Source organism: Heterocephalus glaber, unplaced genomic scaffold (assembly GCF_053883595.1).
Source record: "Heterocephalus glaber isolate CG9 unplaced genomic scaffold, H.glaber_assembly_v1.0 deba00001572, whole genome shotgun sequence".
NCBI lineage: Eukaryota > Metazoa > Chordata > Mammalia > Rodentia > Bathyergidae > Heterocephalus > Heterocephalus glaber.
The window spans coordinates 24,422,416-24,439,562 of NW_028258357.1; the positions used below are offsets into that span (position 1 = coordinate 24,422,416).

The 17,147-nt window shown below is 52.8% G+C and overlaps 1 long non-coding RNA gene across 5 annotated transcripts in view; it reads left to right on the top strand.

Annotated features, from left to right (window-relative positions):
• Positions 1 to 17,147, top strand: part of LOC110349152 (uncharacterized) — a 222,741-nt gene that overhangs the window by 62,650 nt on the left and 142,944 nt on the right. For 3 of the 5 annotated variants that reach the window (XR_002394915.2, XR_015443605.1, XR_015443607.1), the window contains one exon: positions 1,288 to 1,397. This is a non-coding gene — a long non-coding RNA (uncharacterized LOC110349152). Of the gene's footprint in view, positions 1 to 1,287; positions 1,398 to 2,016; positions 5,980 to 17,147 lie in introns of those variants that run through there. The other 2 variants (XR_015443604.1, XR_015443606.1) reach the window with 2 other exon arrangements.

A 17,147-nucleotide genomic window follows, 5' to 3' on the forward strand; every position in this document is an offset into this window, starting at 1 on the left:
CCTGGCTGGAGGGCTAGGGGTGCTTCATAGTTATTTAAATTAACGGAGAAGGGTGTGGCTGCGTTGTCAGCACAACTGAGGCCTTACCTGTGCAGAGCTGTGACCGCGGGAAGTCTCTCCCTGTGCAGGGGCGGGGTCGGCCCTCAGGGCCCCTGCGTACTGGCCCCGTGCAAGCCCTGGGACAGGGGACACGAGCAGGACCCGGTCCTGCGTCCAGGGTCACCGAGACCCTGATAAAAGAACCTGGGAGGTCTGGGTGGGGTGGGAGCAAGCGCAGGCTGAGCACCTCCAATCTGAAAACATGAAATCCAAAATGCAAAACCACTTTGAGTGCCGACCTGCCACAAGTGGAAAATTCCACAGCCTGGAGCTTTGTCTCCTGCTCGGAATCGTTAACAACGTGTTCTGTGGGAAACGCGAGTACATAGCGTGTGCACACTGCCCCTCCCCCATGGTTGTCTATGCATATGCAAATTTCTCAAATGAAAAACATCCCAAATCTCTAGCACTCCTGGTCCCAAGCTTTGGGGTTAGGGCTACTCCCCTGTAGTGAGTCCCAGAGGGAACTGCTGTGACCCCAGGGCTTCCCTCCTGGGACTTGGCAAAGTGGTGGGTTCAGAAGAGGGAGGTAAAACGCTTAAGTCAACTAGTGACCCTTGTTTTCCTGGTGTAACCATACTTAGTTCCCGCTCCAACTTCCACCAGCGCCCCCATTTGGTGGGCACATTTCACTCTCCAGTCTGTGAAGCGGCAGTTAACAGCCAGCAGCTGGGACTTTGGGATCGAAAAGGGCGGCCAGGGGCCAGGTGATCTGTGCAGAAGAAACCTAGGCTTTGACAGGGGTTTGTCCAAAAACGAAACTCTGCTGTTCACTTCTAGTCCGCTGACCCTTTCAGAAGCCTGTTTGGTGACGGTGTGTGTGAGTCTTCGTCTTCATCTCTCAGGGCTAGAGAGGCAGCAGATGGGGTCCGGGGTCACAGCAGAGAGCTCAGAGTCTGGCCTGGGTCAGCATTCACCAGCCACCTGCAGGTGAGGACGCCCACAAGGGAGAGGCCACGGAAACCCTTGTAATGCGTCACTCAGCTGGAAACCAGAGTGGCAGCCCAGGGAGGAGAGGAAGTCTAAGCGGACTATGTGTGAATTCCTTCACAACAAGAAAATGTCAAGAATCAGGCAGAAATTTTTTCTCAGCAGCATTTGGAACCAATAGATCCATGTATCATCTTAGTACCATAATAGGATTTCTTTTACAAAATCAACTATTAATATTTCCTTTGTAAAAAACAGAAAGAAGAGGATCCCAGTCTAACACACACCGAGGCCTTCAGTGATAGTCCAGGGGTAAAAGAATGAAGAAATCTGGACAAAGCCTGGGACCTCATAGCTGAAATGTTCAGGTAGGACCCGGGGCCTAAGGAACTGCCATGTATCTATGAATCAATTCTGGCTTCCTCCACCAGATTTTTTCCTTCCTCCCACTAAAACCGTGAGGATCATTAGTGAGTGCTGAAATTATTGGTTTTCTAGGAATTCAAACTGGGAAGATCAGCTAGGAGAGGAGCAAGCAGACTATTCGTGCAGCACATTTCAAATTCCAAGTTCCCCTTGCGTTCACCCTTTTAGGATAGTGAGAACTTCCTGTGGGTGGATTTGCTGAAGAGCAGGAGCCTCACTTACGGCAGGCACTTTCTTCGTACTCATTCACTCAACACAGGTTTGTAGGGTACCCAGCACACATTCAGGTGGCAGAAATTAGAGATGAGCGGGCATGGTTTCCATTCACAAAAAGTGCCTGTCTGGAAGAGTAGAGAGACACAGGCAGGTGGTTAGAAAAAAATGATAAACACAGCACAGCAGAAGCACACAGCTCGGGGCCACAGGCGGGTGAGAGGGCCAGCCAGGTGGACAGTGCCGGATCCGCATCCTGGGCAGGGAAGCTCCTGGCTGGTATTGGCAGCACAGGAAGTGGAGGTCTGAAGTCATGCTTGGGACCACATCTCAGAAATTTGTTTCTAGGACGTGGGACTCTGTGAAGGCAGAGGAATCATGAAGCGTTATCCAGAGCAACACAGGCAGGTGCCCTCTCTGACACGGTGAGCGTGGCTGAGCTTGAGGGTGGACAGAGGGCAGGTGAGAGGTGGAGAGGCCATGAGGACTCAGGCAGGCATTCAGAGGCAGGATGGGGAGGGTCTGCTTAGGGCAGCAGTAGGTGGGGCTGAGGGAAACAGGCTTTGGGGACTTTTAGGAGTAAAGGTCCAGCCCAGAGCCTCTGCTACAGATTTGCACCTGCTGTGTGACCAGAGGAGAGCTGAGCCCAAGGGCGACCTTCTGCCCTGGACGCCCCTAGGCTGGAGAATTCTGCTCCAAAGATCGCCAGCCTCTAAACACCACGGGTCTGAGCTCCTGGCAACCGTGCCTGTCCCTGCTTGATCCAGCGAGGGTGGACAGATGACTGCACGGCAGGCTGTCCAGCACCCAGGGCTGCCTGCTCTGCTGCTCCTGGGCCCTGGCTGCAGCTCCTCCATCTCACAGGCCTGGTCCCACACTTCTCACTGATCAAGCAGGGTGCGTGCAGCAGAAACCTCCACACCCGGATTTTTCTGCAAGTGCAAGTGGAGCAAGGGTCCTAACTAATTCACAAGTGTCCTAAGTCCTCCCAGCTGTCTTCCTTCTTCCATCTCTCCCAGGGACGCAAGCAGCAGCCTCTGGCACTCTTAAATGTTCATATTTTTAGGAGCTTTAGGAGCAAAGAAAACCCACAAGCATTCCTTTTTAAAATATCCCTGGCATCATTTTTCCCAAAGATGGCAAGTAATTACCACAATTTTAGAGAAAAATGTGTTCTAGTGAAAAGATGCTGTGTTTTGCCATGGCTGCGTAGGATCCGAGGGAGCTAGAGCTGAAATGTGGGTTTAGAGCCAATCTCTTTCCAAGCCGGAGAGCACGCGGAGTGATGCTGTAGTTCTCCTTGGCCGCCTCCGGGCAGACGTTGCCAGTCTGTCACTTGGGTCTTGTCTGTGAGCCCAGGGGTGGCCTCAAGGCCTCATCAGTGCGGTGCTTAAGTGGCTGCTGACTGGCGGTGCTGGCATGCAGGACGGAGCTGGGATCTGGTCTGGCAGTCACACAGGGCAGCTGAGAGGTGGAAATGGCTGTCACTACCTTGTCCGTGGGGTGTGATGCTCACTCCTGCTTCCTCCAGGTTCCTCACTGAGGTCAGCGTAAGTCTGTGCTCCAGACTCTCTTTCCCTCCTGGGTCTCCAGGGCTCTACGCCCCTAGACTCTCCATAGCTTTTTCTTTGAAAAGCCTAGCATCGACCTGCTTTCTGATTGCTGTCAATCTCTCTGGCCACAGCTGTGCCTCATGGTGGCTCAGCTCAGCCACAGACAGATGTGGGGCCCCAGGATGCTCTTGACAGCTTCACGTGCAGCCGGGGCCTGGGGCTGCCTGCCTGCTCTGGAGGAGCTTGAGAGCCCAGGACCTGCTAGTGATAGGGAGAGAGCGGGCTCGGGGGAGGGGAGAAGAGGGGAGGGGTGGAAATGGGAGGGGAGAGAAACAGCCACAGAGCAAGAGCTGATTGGAAGAGAAAGTGATGGTTTGATTTGTGATCCTGGGAGAGAAAGGTTTTATTCAACAGCAGACCTGCTGAAGCCCTGAGCATGAATAGCTTCCCTTTAGTTGGTGGCAGGGGAATGGCCACTGTGGAGGGTGACAGAGACCCAGAAGGTAGGATGGAAGTGTGCGATATCCAGGTCTGGCTTCGGGGCAGTTACTTCCAGGTACTGCCTTGTCTTCTTGGGTTTGTCTGGCGGGGCTGGCAGGCACTGTGCTGAGGCTGTCGTCCCCTCTGGTGACAGGTGCCGCTCACCCACAAGCCTGGTGGAGCAGGAGTTCTGAGGCCCCGCCTTGCTCCCAGTGCCTAGTGCCTGGTTTGTTCACAGGCCAGGGGGTCAATCTCCCCACCAGCACCTCAGGAAGAGGGATTTCCTTTTTTACTGCAGTTGTCTTTATTTTGTTTTGTCTTACATTTCTCCAGCTTTATTGAGGTATGATTGACAAAGAAAAATTGCCTATATTTAGGGTACACAAAGGAATGTTCCTATAAACGTACACACTGTGAAATGATTACCACCATGCAGCTAATTTGACCTGTCCATTGCCTCACTCAGTCATGCGTGTGTGGGGTGCTTCTCCGTCCACCTATCTGTGGGTGCACACAGAGGTTGCTTCTGCACAGGCTCCAGCCGCTCCCCCTTTCTGCTCTTTCCTGGGACCCTCCCAGATCTCAGAGCACGGGGTACACTCTGGAGGAACCACTGGGAGTCTGACTAAGTCCTTGCACCCAGATGCTGTTCTGAGATTCTGACTTACTTGACTCAGGGAAGCCTGAGTGTGGGGCTAGGAAAACCTCCCTGCAGTTGTTACGTGAAGTTCCCAAACTGCTGGGGACTTAGCGCTGCTGGGAGAACTGCCTCTTATACCATGCCACTGGGGGCCAGTGATTCCACCTTTGCAAAAGCAACTGGCATATCAAGAGCCTCTGAGAAGGTTTTTTTGCTTCGGTTTTTTAGAAGTAATAATTCTACTTCTCTGCTTAAGGAGCTAAGGATGGTGTATAGATGTTGACCTCAATGTTACTTATCATAGTGAAAGATGGAAATAATCTAATTACTCAACATATGAGTGGTTAAATAAATTACGATGCATTTCCAAAATACAATAATGTCTACACAGAATCAAATTTGTAAAGATGATCTACCGACCTATGAGAATATTCTTCATAAGCAAAGAAGCAAGATAACAGACTTTATTTTTTGATGTGGCCAATTTTGTTTTAAAAATGCATGATATTTTAGCCGTTAGGATTTTATTTTTATTTTGCTAGGAATAGACATAGACTCAAACTGGCTCAAGTAAAGAAAATGTATAGTCTCATGGAGGGCACATGTCAGGCTCTGAATTGGTTCACGAAGCAGGTCGACATTTCCTCCAAGGACCCGGTTGCCTTCTTGAATGTCTCTGTCACCCTCAGAGCCACTTCCACCACAGGCAAGGGGCCCCACGAGGACCCAGGGCTGCCCAGGGGAGGCACGGGCCCCTCTCTGCACGCTCACCCTCTCCTTGCTCCTGTCTCTCTGCCCCTCCCCACCCTTCTCTAGATTGCGGAGATTGAGGGGCGCGGGTTTTTCCTGACAGCGCATCTGCAGCCCCATATGCTGTAGACCTGAACTGAGTAGTGTCGGCCCCTGAATCGAGCCCTGGGGAACCGAGGCTGTACTCAGCCCTTGGGGAGCCGATTCTGCTCTCCAGGTATTGGGTTTCCGAGGTAGGGTCTTGCAGAGGAGGGCTGGGCCCTGACCATGACTGCCATTCAGTCGGGGACCACAGGGCCAAAGACACTGTGCAGCCAGCCACCTGTGCTCATCTCGGTCGGCGCCAGCCCTCTTGATCCAACACTGGGACAAGTCTGAGGGAAGAACGCGCCTGGGCACGGAGGGGTCTTCAGCCGGGATTTTGGCTGAGATCTGAATCCATGCACAGCGTTTCCAAGCTCATGGCACAGAGAGTCAAATGCAGTGTGTGAACCAGCTAGGGTGTGCCTCCGAGGACAGTCTCTGCCTGGCTGGGAGGACCTGCCTGGACTTGTCCTGGAATGGGGCTTGTTACGGTGACGGGACTGAGGGAGACCCCGGGTGAGGACTGTGGGGGTGCGGGAGGAGCAGATGCTTCGTGATTTCCATCAGCCTCAGGTAAAGTTCACCTGGCGAAGCAGGCTGGAGACTTGACGGCCTTGATATCATGAGAAGAACGGGTCTGATGCTGTCCATGACTCTGCAAACCTGTCTGCTCTCTGAGTTCTCGTACTGCAGGATCCCAGGGGGCCCCAGGAACCAGAAGGAGGAGTCCTCTCACAAGCACCCTGAGAATCCATTCTTGTATTCCATAAGCATTTTAACCATTTAATAAAATAGCTAAATGTGTTCGTTTCCTGAGGTTGCTATAACCAGTTCCAGAAGTTGAGTGGCTTAAAACAGCAGAAAGCCAGGTGTGGTAGTGTAATCAGGGCACTCTGAGAGGTTGAGGCAGGAGGATCACAAGTTTAAGGCCACCCTGGGCAATTTAGTGACTCAGTGAGATCCTGTCTCAACAACAACAACAACGAAACCCCCAAAAGCAAAACAGCTGCAGACATTCATTGTTGCAGACGCTAGAAGTCTGAACCAAGGTGTTGGCAGGAGTTACGGTTTAGATCAAGAACGGCCTCCAAACTCTCCTGTGCTGGGAGGCTGGGCTTTTGCAAGATCACTGGGCACTGCAACTAAATATGCCGTTGGGAGGCGGGGCCTGATGGAAGAGGCGGGCACTGGGGGCGTGGCCTGGAAGGCAGCGTCTCCCTCTGCGCTCCTCCCTTCTCTCTTTCTGGGGCCTGTGACCTGAGCAGCTCTCCTGCACCGGGCCTTTCCGCCGTACCCGCCAGCTGACTATGCACTGCAGCCTCTACGAACTGAGCCTCAAAGCCTCTCTACGTTGGGGACGTGGGACACTATGTTCCAGGGAGGAGAAAGTGACTAGGACAGCAGGACCACGTGCTCTTTCTGCGGCTGGAAAGAGAGAGCTCCTCCCCCCTTCCTGGTGCTTGACACCAACCCATTGCTCCAGACTCTTCCACTCCACGCGTTGTTCCTGTGTCTCCACACATCTTCCCCCTGTGTGCATTCCTGTCCAACCTCCCTTTCCCATGAGGATACCAGGCCTACTAGATAAGTCCATAGCCCTGGGCAGGCACAGACCTCTCAAGTTCTAAGTATTCTGTGTACACCTGCTGATATAATTTTCATGAAAGCCCTCGGAGCAGTTCCCATGCTTGCTTTTAGAGGGAGAGACCGAGTCTTGAAGATATTTATTAACCAGGCCAAGGTCTCACACTTAATAAGTGGCAGTTGTGGAATTCAAACCACCCAGTCCTAGTTGAGAGCCCGTGGTGCTAACAACACAGCGAGCTGCCTGTTTGGTGTGTTTTATGGCACACTCCCGTCCTGGGTCATGGGGGCCGTGTTGTTTCCCAGAGCGGGGAGTTGAAGGAGACCCAGGGAAGCAGCCACACAAACCAGGCAGGTGCATGGAAGGGACAAGGAAGAGACAGGAGTGGAGAGCAGAGAAGCAGGACCTGTGTACCCTTCACTTACTCATTACCCAGGTAGGAACTGGTAACTAGATGGTGATGAGACGTAGTAATATGGAAGTAAATTCGAAAAATTCTTTACAAAAGGGTGCTATAAATAAGGTAAAATAAAACATATTTTCGAAGAGAATCCCCATCAATTCATTTGACACATTGGCTGCCTTCTCCCTGAATGAATGGCATGCTGATCGAGCAACGCAGTCCCTCTCAGCAGCTCTGTCTCCTAGTGGGACAGGGAGAGAGACTGGTGGGAAGCATTTGCATGACTATGTACCAGGATTGTCCATATCTGCCTGAGTTTATGTCTCAGCCATCACTGAGGCCTCCCAGCCTTCTGATAATAAGGGAGGTGCTACTGTCCCCACGTCCCAAAAGGAAGTCCCTCCCAGAAGTGCAGCAGTGTGCCCCAGGTTACACAGCTGGCCCTGAGCAGGGTGGAGAGTTCAGGCCTAGCCCTCTTTCCTTTAGCCACAAAGTAGGACAGGAGGAATGTCTAGGAGAGATACAAACAAAGCCTCTCAGAAGGTGCTGCTGCACCCTCCCTCAGCCCACGGACGTTGGGAAACACACCATGATAGAGGAACAAGGAAAGCCCAGACCCTGGGCTCTGTCCGGGGCAGGATGTATCTTTATTGGTGGTCACTTCATACAACTGGGCAGGAGATCTGAGACCACAAAGGGCAGATAGCACCCTGTGCACAGCAGGGAGATGACAAAAAGGGGTGAATGAATTACGGTTGGTACTTATGATACCTGCATGGCCCCTGTGATCTCAGCGTCTTTGCAATGACCGGAAGTCAGTTCCAGTCATCTGTTTTATGGAAGGGAACAGGAAGCTGAAGGAGGCTGAGCTTTTCACCCAGTGTCGCCTAGCTGCCAACCGCAGCCCTGCCAGGCTCTCCGGACAGTGCGATGGGCTGTGTGGCCCATAAATGATCCCTTGCTCCTGTCCCACCATCATGGACCTGTGAACGCGGATGATAACACAGAAGTTAACCGAAGTGAAAATGTATGAAGAAACCCACATTTTAATATTTTTGCAAATAAATTGGGGCCTATGGTCTGGAGAACCCAGGTGTGTCCAAATCTCATCTGAGACCAGTTACATCATCTTGTAAGTGGAGTGTGTGGCCAGGGGAGGAAAGCGGTGTCTGTGATGTGCTGGAGCTTTGTCCTAACCTCCAAGTGCAAGTCCAGGGAGGTGGATGGGTGCAGGTCAGGGCTCAGCCTACTGTTTGGTAAAGGAAAAGGTAGTAAATCGTTGAGCCTTTGGAGCCCAAGTTGGCTCTGTTGGGTGAACTCAGCCCTGCAGCAGGAGCACAGAAGCTGCCATAGGCAATATGCAAATGAGCGGGCATGGCACTTCCAATAAAACTTTATTTGCGAAAACCTGTGTTGGGCTGCCTTTGGCTCCAAAGCCCATCCTTGAGTCAGAGCTTGTTTCTCCTCTGCAAAGATAGCAAACAAAACCGGAGCAGCAAAACTCTGTTAGCTCTCCAGCTCAGAGCAGAGCTTCAGGAAGTCCCTGCAGCGTGAGGAGGAGCAGCCCCTGCAGACCAGGGGGATGCAGAGCCAGGGGCATGAGAGAGAGAGCACGGGATAACTCAGAGAAGAGTCAGAATTTTGGTGATGATGGGTTGTGAGTACCAGAGGACAGGGAAGAACGTTCTCTAGAAATCTAGAAAGATAAGCAAGTAGTGAGATTAAAGAATATTCTTTCTTAGGTGGGAATGAGTCCACATGATAAGAGGTAACATGCAGAGAACCTTAGAATCCCGCTGTGGCTGGCCTGAGCCAAAACACAGGACAATGTGGATTTCCAGGCCCTCTGTGGTGACGCCGGGGCATTTTCCCGTGTGTGTGTGTGTGTGTGTGTGTGTGTGTGTGTGTGTGTGTGGCAGGGGGGGTTGATGGGTTGATGGGTCCAAGCCTAAGCGCCAGCTCTGCCAGCCTAGCTGTGTCACTGAAGGAGATTATTCAAACGGATGGCTCATCAGCAACTTTATGGAAACAGACCCTAGTGCAACAACCACCTTCACACCATAGAGCTTAAGTAGATGCAGGGTGAGGTAGACTAACAGGCGGTATTCGGGACAAGAAGAGAGGAACAAGAATCCAACCGTCATAAAGACGAAGGCTTTCTCCCACAAGAGGTACATAAAGGAAAATAAAGAATGGCTGAAGACATAATCAGGAGTGTGACAAAGATTAGAAGGAGTCATTTAAATAAAACATTCAAGGACAGAGGGCAACGTGGATTAGAAATAAAACGATAGCAATGGAGGGAGGACAGAGGAAGCAAAACATACATGTAGTGAATGTTTCTATTTTGTTTAAAACACAAACATATCTTTTTAAATAAAATAGGAAAATAATAAAAATATAATTTATGTAAAATATAATAAATATAAATATAATATAAAAATATAATTTATATAAAATACAATTTATTAAAGGTTTCCAGAAGTTAGAATCTATCTATCATCTATCATCATCTGCCTGTCTGTCAATCACCTATTTTCTGTCTCTCTTCCATCTATCTGTATTGTCAAAGGGACTGGCATCCCTGGGAGACTTGGCCTAGGGTGGTCAACCACAAGAACCGATTGGTTAGGTTTACTGGACTTCGAAGGCAGGAATCAATTCTTTACATCATTGAGAAGGCATCAACAGCACAACAGCATCAGCAGAAAGGTCTCAGTCTTCTCCAGCGATTTGCAGTGGCACGGTCCTTACAGAACCTTTAAGGGGAAAACGCTGTGGTAGAGGGTATTGTTATGCTGCTGAAGTGTGCACATGAAGGCAGAAGACTGACGTTCTTGGGTGAGCAGTGACTCAGGACACGTCCTCGGGGCCTGAGGAAGCCACTGGAATTTGGACCTCAGGACAGGAGGAGGGAAGTGGAACTCAGGTGCTCAGTGGGCATGGAGCCACCTGACTCCAGGACCAAGGCTGAAGCAAACTGGGATCCTGGAGGCAGAACAAAGCCACACGAACCCTCCAATGTGGACATGATTCGCTTAAGAGCTGGAGAGAAAGGAGGTGGGAAGGTGGAAACGGTGCATTATCTGCTGCCTTCTTCATCTTCTATGGCCAAAGGTTGCTAGACATCACTTAAAGCTGATAAATCATGTAACAGGGATTTCAAAAGCACAGTTATCAACTGAAATCGGAGGTAATGAAAAGGAAGGGGAGGCATGAGAACAGGAAGACTATTTAGCTTGTCAGTTCAGGGCAAGAGGTTAGTCGACACTGGCTAGAGAAAGTAGCAGGCATCAGAAGTGGGCATCATCAGGCACAGTAAACCGACAAGCACTAGGACCATGGGGATGAGAACTTTGCAGGACGCACTCCAGCAGAAGCATCTACATGCACAAGTTTTGCACAGGGAAATTGGATTTCCTCTGGGAAGAGTAAGGGCTGGGTGAGCCCAGGGCTTGAGCACTGGCATGGAGACCAGTGCGCTCGAGGCCCTGAACTCTGCCTCAGCAAAACAAACAACAGCGAAACAACTGGGCCAGTGAGCAGCGCTCGCTGTGATGGTTCAGGGTAGGAAATGGCTTGCCCTCGCTTGAGCTTTCCCTCCCGGAAGGAGCTCCCTTAGCTCTGCTTCGGCCTCTCGGCCTCTTTGGGCACCAGCTCTAGGCAGGGAAGAGATTTCTCTCTGGGGCGTATTGAAGAGCAGCACAGGGACCCACTTCACTCAGCTCCTCCTGTTTCTCCTCAGAGTGTAGGTGCTAAGGGGTCCTGGGGCAGGGAGTCTTCCATGTGCCTGGGCTGCTGGAGAGCTACTGGCGTCGGGGAGTAAGGCTCTTAAATTCTGGGCACAAGTGTTAAAGAGCTCACTTGTCTACAAACAGAGCCATGCTTTCCACCCAGTTCCTCATGACTAAGAGAAGCAAGATTCCTGCCTTGTGGGAAAGCTGGTGTTGCTGAACCTCACCAAGGGGCCCTGATGGTGGTGGGCTGGGTCACAGGAGGGACCCAGTTCAGTGAGTAGATACTTGGACAGCCTCAGAACAGGGCCTGGCCCATGGCAGGTGCGTCCTACTTACAGTGACACAGTGTGTGGCACAGCAGAGCAGCAGCCAGTGCACTCTGACAGGGCTGACACGAGGGTACAGGACACAGGTGCTGTAGAGTAGCCACCTTCCACTCCTACAGGGAGGAAAGGAAACGTGGAGGTCGGTGGAGAGAGGGTCCGCGGGACCCAGAGCTGACAGGGTTGTGGCTGTCTCATGTCATGTCCAGACCCTGCTGCTACTCTGCCCTGAGCTGTAGCCCTCTCTCCCTCCCTTTAAATGCTCCCTGAGATAATGAGAAGTGGTTGGTTTTACTGCAGTCATTAGATTTTTGAGGAACCCTTGAGACTCTGAAGTCCAGAGCACCCGAAGGCTGTTTCTAAGTTTACAAATTTCTGAGATTTTTGAGTCTGGGCAAAGAGCCAGAATGCTGTGCACGTGGGGCAAGGGCATTTCATGGTAAAAAAAAAAAAAAAAAACCACTGCTGGGTTTTCCTCGGCTGACTGCACTGCAGCAGGTGAGTCTGGAGCCAAACCATCCCAGGGGCCGTCAGACTTGGCGAGAAGCCATGGGCAGGCAGGAGCACAGAAAACGCAAAGGCTAATTCCAGGCAGTTAGAACTCCAGGTCCCGCCTCATAAGCCATCATGAGCCATCAGCAGAGGGCAGAGCTCCTTAATGCTAATCAGTCGGGCACGACATTAATTCTACTCCATAATTCTCTAAATTCTACCAGTCTCAAAGGCCAAAATAACATAACAACCTGCTCCTCGCTGATTCAAGCTCTTGTTTGGCTGTGCTCTGGTTTCTCACGAGCCTGGGGTGACTGACTGCAAAGCCCAGACTCTGCACGCTTAAGCTAATGGGTCTGACGTGTGTAATTCTCGGCTGCCAGCAAAGGGTAGGAGGAAGCTCGCTGCACGAGCCAGGCCTGAGAGGACCTCGGGTGGAATGAGCCCAGTTAACACAGCTCCCAGCTTGTGAAGGACAAAGTGAGGTCCACCCAGCACCCACAGCAGCATCCACCATGCAGAGGGTGCAGCACATGTTTGTCGAATAGTCAATGGCGTGTTCGTCACTTCTTTCTTTGGTAGCTCTCAATGCAATGATGCTTTCATTTAGTTAAGTATTTGACCAATGCTGCCTTTCTAACTAGAGAAACTGCAAGGGGAAGGGACAGAGAAGAGACCTGGCCTGTTCCTGCTGCTGTAACAGAACGTCTGGGACAGGGTCATTCGTAAGCGACGGACCAGCCTTTCTCTTGGTTCTGGGGCTGCAGGCCCAGTTTTGGGGAGGCCCAGTCTCTGGGGAGGCCCAGTCTCTCCCTCCATGACGGGAAAACATTTTGAATTCACTCGCCACATCGAGGCAGCCATGACAGGACAACTGAAATCACTCAGGAAAGAGGACTCCAGAGCTGCTGTGGAAAGGGACAAGGACAATGAGATGAGCACTTTTGAAGCCAAGATAGTGTTTTAAGAATTAATGGAAATGTGTCTTTTATTTTAATAATGCTTTTTAAAAATTAAGACTTCACCATAGTGTTTTTAAAATCACACCTCGAACGTCTCAAACACTAGGGACAAACTCCATATGGGACTCACACTGAAAGTGTCCTGGTCGTTCTCACTCATCTGGCACCCCGGGAACCAGCCTCATGGGTCCTAGCTGCATGCAGGAGGACGCCTGTGGCTCCTCTCACTGTCTGTCCTTGAGTGGCTCAGCGGGGTTGGCTCTGGTCACTGTGTCAGGCAGCCCTGCATCTCTGCGACATAGCCTGAGGCGAGGGACTGGAAGCAGGTGCTGCCCTTGGCTCCTGGCTTCAGGGGTTTGGGGCTCCTTTGCCCTGGGGCTGTGGTGAGCAGAACGTGGTGGTGGGAGCTGTGGCAAAGCAAAGCTGCCCTCACCATGGCAGCGGAGAAGCGTGGCGGGTCCTGATGTCCTCCTCCAGGTCACAGTCCCAGTGTCCTCATTCCTGCTTGGCATGACCCCGTGAGCTGAGTTCTGCCACCTCCCAGTGGTGCACAGGTTGGGCCTGTGGGTGACAGTCGAGATCTGGAACGGCCACCCCCTTGGAGACCATGGAAGCAGAGACCCTGGGGGAGGACACACAGGCAGTCAGCGCATCCTGCCAGACCCTGCTTTGTGCCCCCATTCCAGGCTCTGGAGGTCCAGCTGCCAACAACACAGAGAGGCAGCTGCTGTGGGGATCAAAGGTTCCAGCTGGGGTGGAGTTGGGCAGACAGTGAGCGCACGCACTTGTAAATAAGTGGGATAACGGTGTGCTGAAGTGCTATGCAAAGATGATGTGGGGTGTGGCAGGACAGATACACTAGCGCGTGTAGAATTCTGTCTCCTGCCCCTCAAGTATGTTAAAGTCCTAATCCTGCTACCTGTGGCTGTCACTTTACCTTGTAGCAGGGCCTCTGCAGAAGTCACTGCGTTAAGAATTGGGCATGTTGTTTGGGTGGGCCCTGTCCAGCCGGTGCTGTCCTCAGGAGGAAGATGCAGTAACGGCAGTGCTCTGTGAAAACCCATAAGAGAGGCTGTGATGGCAGAGACAGAGGGGGAGTGCTGCACCTGCAAGCCAAGGTGAGCCATGGGTCGTGGCAACACCTGGACCAGCAGAGGGGCTGGGGCAGATCTGCGCCCAGCCTTCAGAGAGGCACGGCCTACAGACACCTCAGTTCTGGGTTCCAGGCCTCTGGAACAGGGAGCGACTGCATTTCTGCCCCTTAAGCCATCTGTTGGTGACCATTTGTTCCTGCAGCCCCAGGAAGTGAACATAAGGGCGGAAGGGTGATCGGGAGGAAGCAGCGCCTGAGTTCAGAGCTTGACAACAAGGAGGGGATGGCTGTGGGAATATCTGGAGGAAAGCACTTGAAGGAAAAGCACCAGTGAGTGCAGGGGAGCAGCCCTATAGCATCTGGGGCCAGGGAGGCGCGAGCAGAGAAAGAGGAAGGAGCCCTGCAGGGCTGGCAGGGCTGGGGGCAGGGTGGCCCACAAGGAGCCTCCAGTGTGAGAGAGGCTGGGCCTGCACCCCAGCTCCTCCACTCCCTCCCTGTACGGGAGGAAGTCTCCTTTTCCTTAACTTCTTGGAACTCGCCTTTGGATTCACTCAAATATCAGGTGTGCATGGAAAGGCTTTGGGATCCACCAGCAGGTACTTTCCAGGCCTCCAGGTCATTGGATTCTCTGTGACGCTTGATCTCCAGCCTAACCCACCTGGACTTGCACTGAGTTGTAATTATTTTGGAGCTGCTCTGGCCAGACCTTCGAAATGCTTTCTGCCTGGAGAACACTGTGCTTCCAGGTTCCCATGGACTCTAACGACATCCTGTGCACGCCTGGCCTGCTGCCCTCCAGCCGTTGCACCTACGGTTCTGTGCTGGGCTCCACCTGTGAACGCCTGTGTGGCAGGAGTGAGGAGCTGTCAGCCTGGAGCAGGGGTGGATCTGCGGATGTAGCTGTCCTGCTTTGGGACTAAATGGCCGGCGACTGCACGGAAGCCTGGACCGGGGGATCAGGGTGTGGTGTGGAATACTGCAGACCCGGATCCCACCGGTGACCACAGGACCGTGTCCTCACGAGGACCAGACTGAGCTGGCATGCCAAGAGTCAAGAGAAGTCAAGAACAAGCCCTTCCCGGGGCACGCACATGTGGCTTTCCCTTGACTTGCTGGTCCTGTCTTGAGAAAGCCTCAGGATCAGTTTGTTATGGCACAGGTTGCTCTTCTCACCCTCAAAGCCTTGGAGTCAGCAGCTCTGGGGTGGGGCTGAGCAAGGCGACTCTAACAGGTTCTGGGTGGTGCTGAGGCTGCACCCCTGGGGACCGCGCTGTCTTGGACTCAGAGGAAGAAGATACAGACCTGGACACCCGTGACCCAGGGAGGCAAACAGGCTGGGGCGCGCAGCTCCCGGCAGACGCTTCGTTCTGTGTTGGGCATGGCCCTCATTGGCGAGCCTTCGAGAAGCTTGTGAGTGGGAAGGACAATCACAGTGAGCAGGCGTGGTGGCCCGGCAGGTCCTTCTGCGGCTGGAACACAGCACTTTTCCGCTCCCCCAGACACCACGGTGGGCCCGGCACCCGACAATGTGCGCACTTTGCGCTATGCGTGTTTTCTAGGGTTGTGTGTGTGATTTGTATTTATCTGCAAGGGACCTTCATGAAATATTTGTCCTTAGGTACCCCGTCCGCCCTGTGGATCTTCTGTGCTGCTGCATGGGGTTCTGTAGTCGGGGAGAGCATCGGAGCGTGGTTGCGTGCGTGGTGCCAGCCTCGGGACGCCTGGGCTCCAGCCTGTCTGTAGCCATCCTGGGCCGTGTACTTAACCTCCCTAGACCCAGCACCCTCATCTATAAAACAGAGTGCTGGCAACCGTGCCTGCTTCCCAGAGCCCATGGGAGATGCCTGTGAGTGTGCGAGACATTTAGAGCAGAGCCTGATGTACAGTAAAAGCCATGCAAGTCTCTGCTATTTTGTACAAATTTCATTCACAGTCTCAGTTGCTATGCAGCCCGTTGACTTCAGGATGCGTGGCTGCTGCAGCGTGAAGACCTGGAACTGAGGTGGGAGCAGGTGGGGAGGCTCTGGGCTTGGGCCGCCGGGCCACTGGGAGTCACTGAAGGTTTGGCCTGAACATGGCGGTGTGGGCCGGGGTATACAGGTCATTCCTGTGGCTGCAGCAGGAAAGCCCCAGGCGTGAAGATGCTGGTGACAGGGTCCAGGGAGATGGTGGTCCACACCAGAGGCAAGAGGGACCTTTCCAAGGGCAGTGCAGGGGGACAGAGGGGGAGACTGTGACAGCAGAGGCCACACCAAGCCTCTTCGCAGTAGTGAGAGCCAGTGTGCTGCTGCCTGCCTCTCTCTTTCGCCACTTGAAGCCAGCACTGGAAGAACCATATCTTGATGTCCTTGCAGCTGAGAACAACTCAAAAGGAGGATGTCAGCCTCCTCTGAAGATGCAGATAGAGTGGGAAAGAAGCTGACCGCTGAGAGTCCTTTCAGCCCTTTCCAAGCCCTAGCTCGGGCCAATGCCCCAGACTCCTCAGTAGTCTCTGGGAAGCCCAGAAGTTGTTCAGATGAGGTGAAATTCCTCAAAGGCCCAGGAAAGCCACTGAAGTCTCTCTGGGTGCTGAAGAATAATCTGCAGAGATAAAAGCAGCATCTGTGACCGAACCTTTGCAGATCTTCAGCCTGAATCCCATCTGCTAATTAGAGCCTCGTGTGTAACGCTGGCTTCTTCCAGTGACTACATGGGGGGAACAGGAGGGAGGAGGAGGAGGCTGACAGGTAGGAATCAGCAATTGATCTCCGAGCTTAATCACACACTGGCAGTCTAAACATTGACATGAGTTTCAGGTTGGTCTTTTGAGGAGCCCTCGATGGGGCAGGGTGGAGTCAGTGTCAAAGTCGGGCAGGGTGAGTGTCACACGTCGTCCAGCTCAGCTGTGCTTTGTGCTCACTGCAGTGCTTCTCATCCAATGTGGCTGGAATCCTAGAGCAGCCACAGCATGGTCCCCATGGCAGAGTGGCTCCGGGGCCGTTCTGCCCCCGTGGCCCTCATCCAACAACAGCCCCCGGTCTCCTCCCAAGGTCTCCCTTGGTCCTGTCAGCGCCTGCTCATCCTTCATACTGGGTGGCCATGAGCACAGCCGATATTGAATGCTGTCTCAGGAGCGGGACTTTTCTAGTTTCTTTCCTCTGTTGCCGTACTTACAGCTCAGCTTGTGAACTGTTTCCTCTCATCGTGTTCCATCTGCGACTGCGGTGCACATGAGTGAGGAGGTCCCCATGGTCACTGGGGGATGCAGTCTTCCTCCCTGGACCCACTGCGCCTCTGCAGATGGGCGTTAGACTCCCCTGCTTCTATCTGGTCCCCATTGCTGCCCACGGCTTCTTCCTGGATGGCTGCTGTAGCCCACAGATGGAAGGAGGATGACT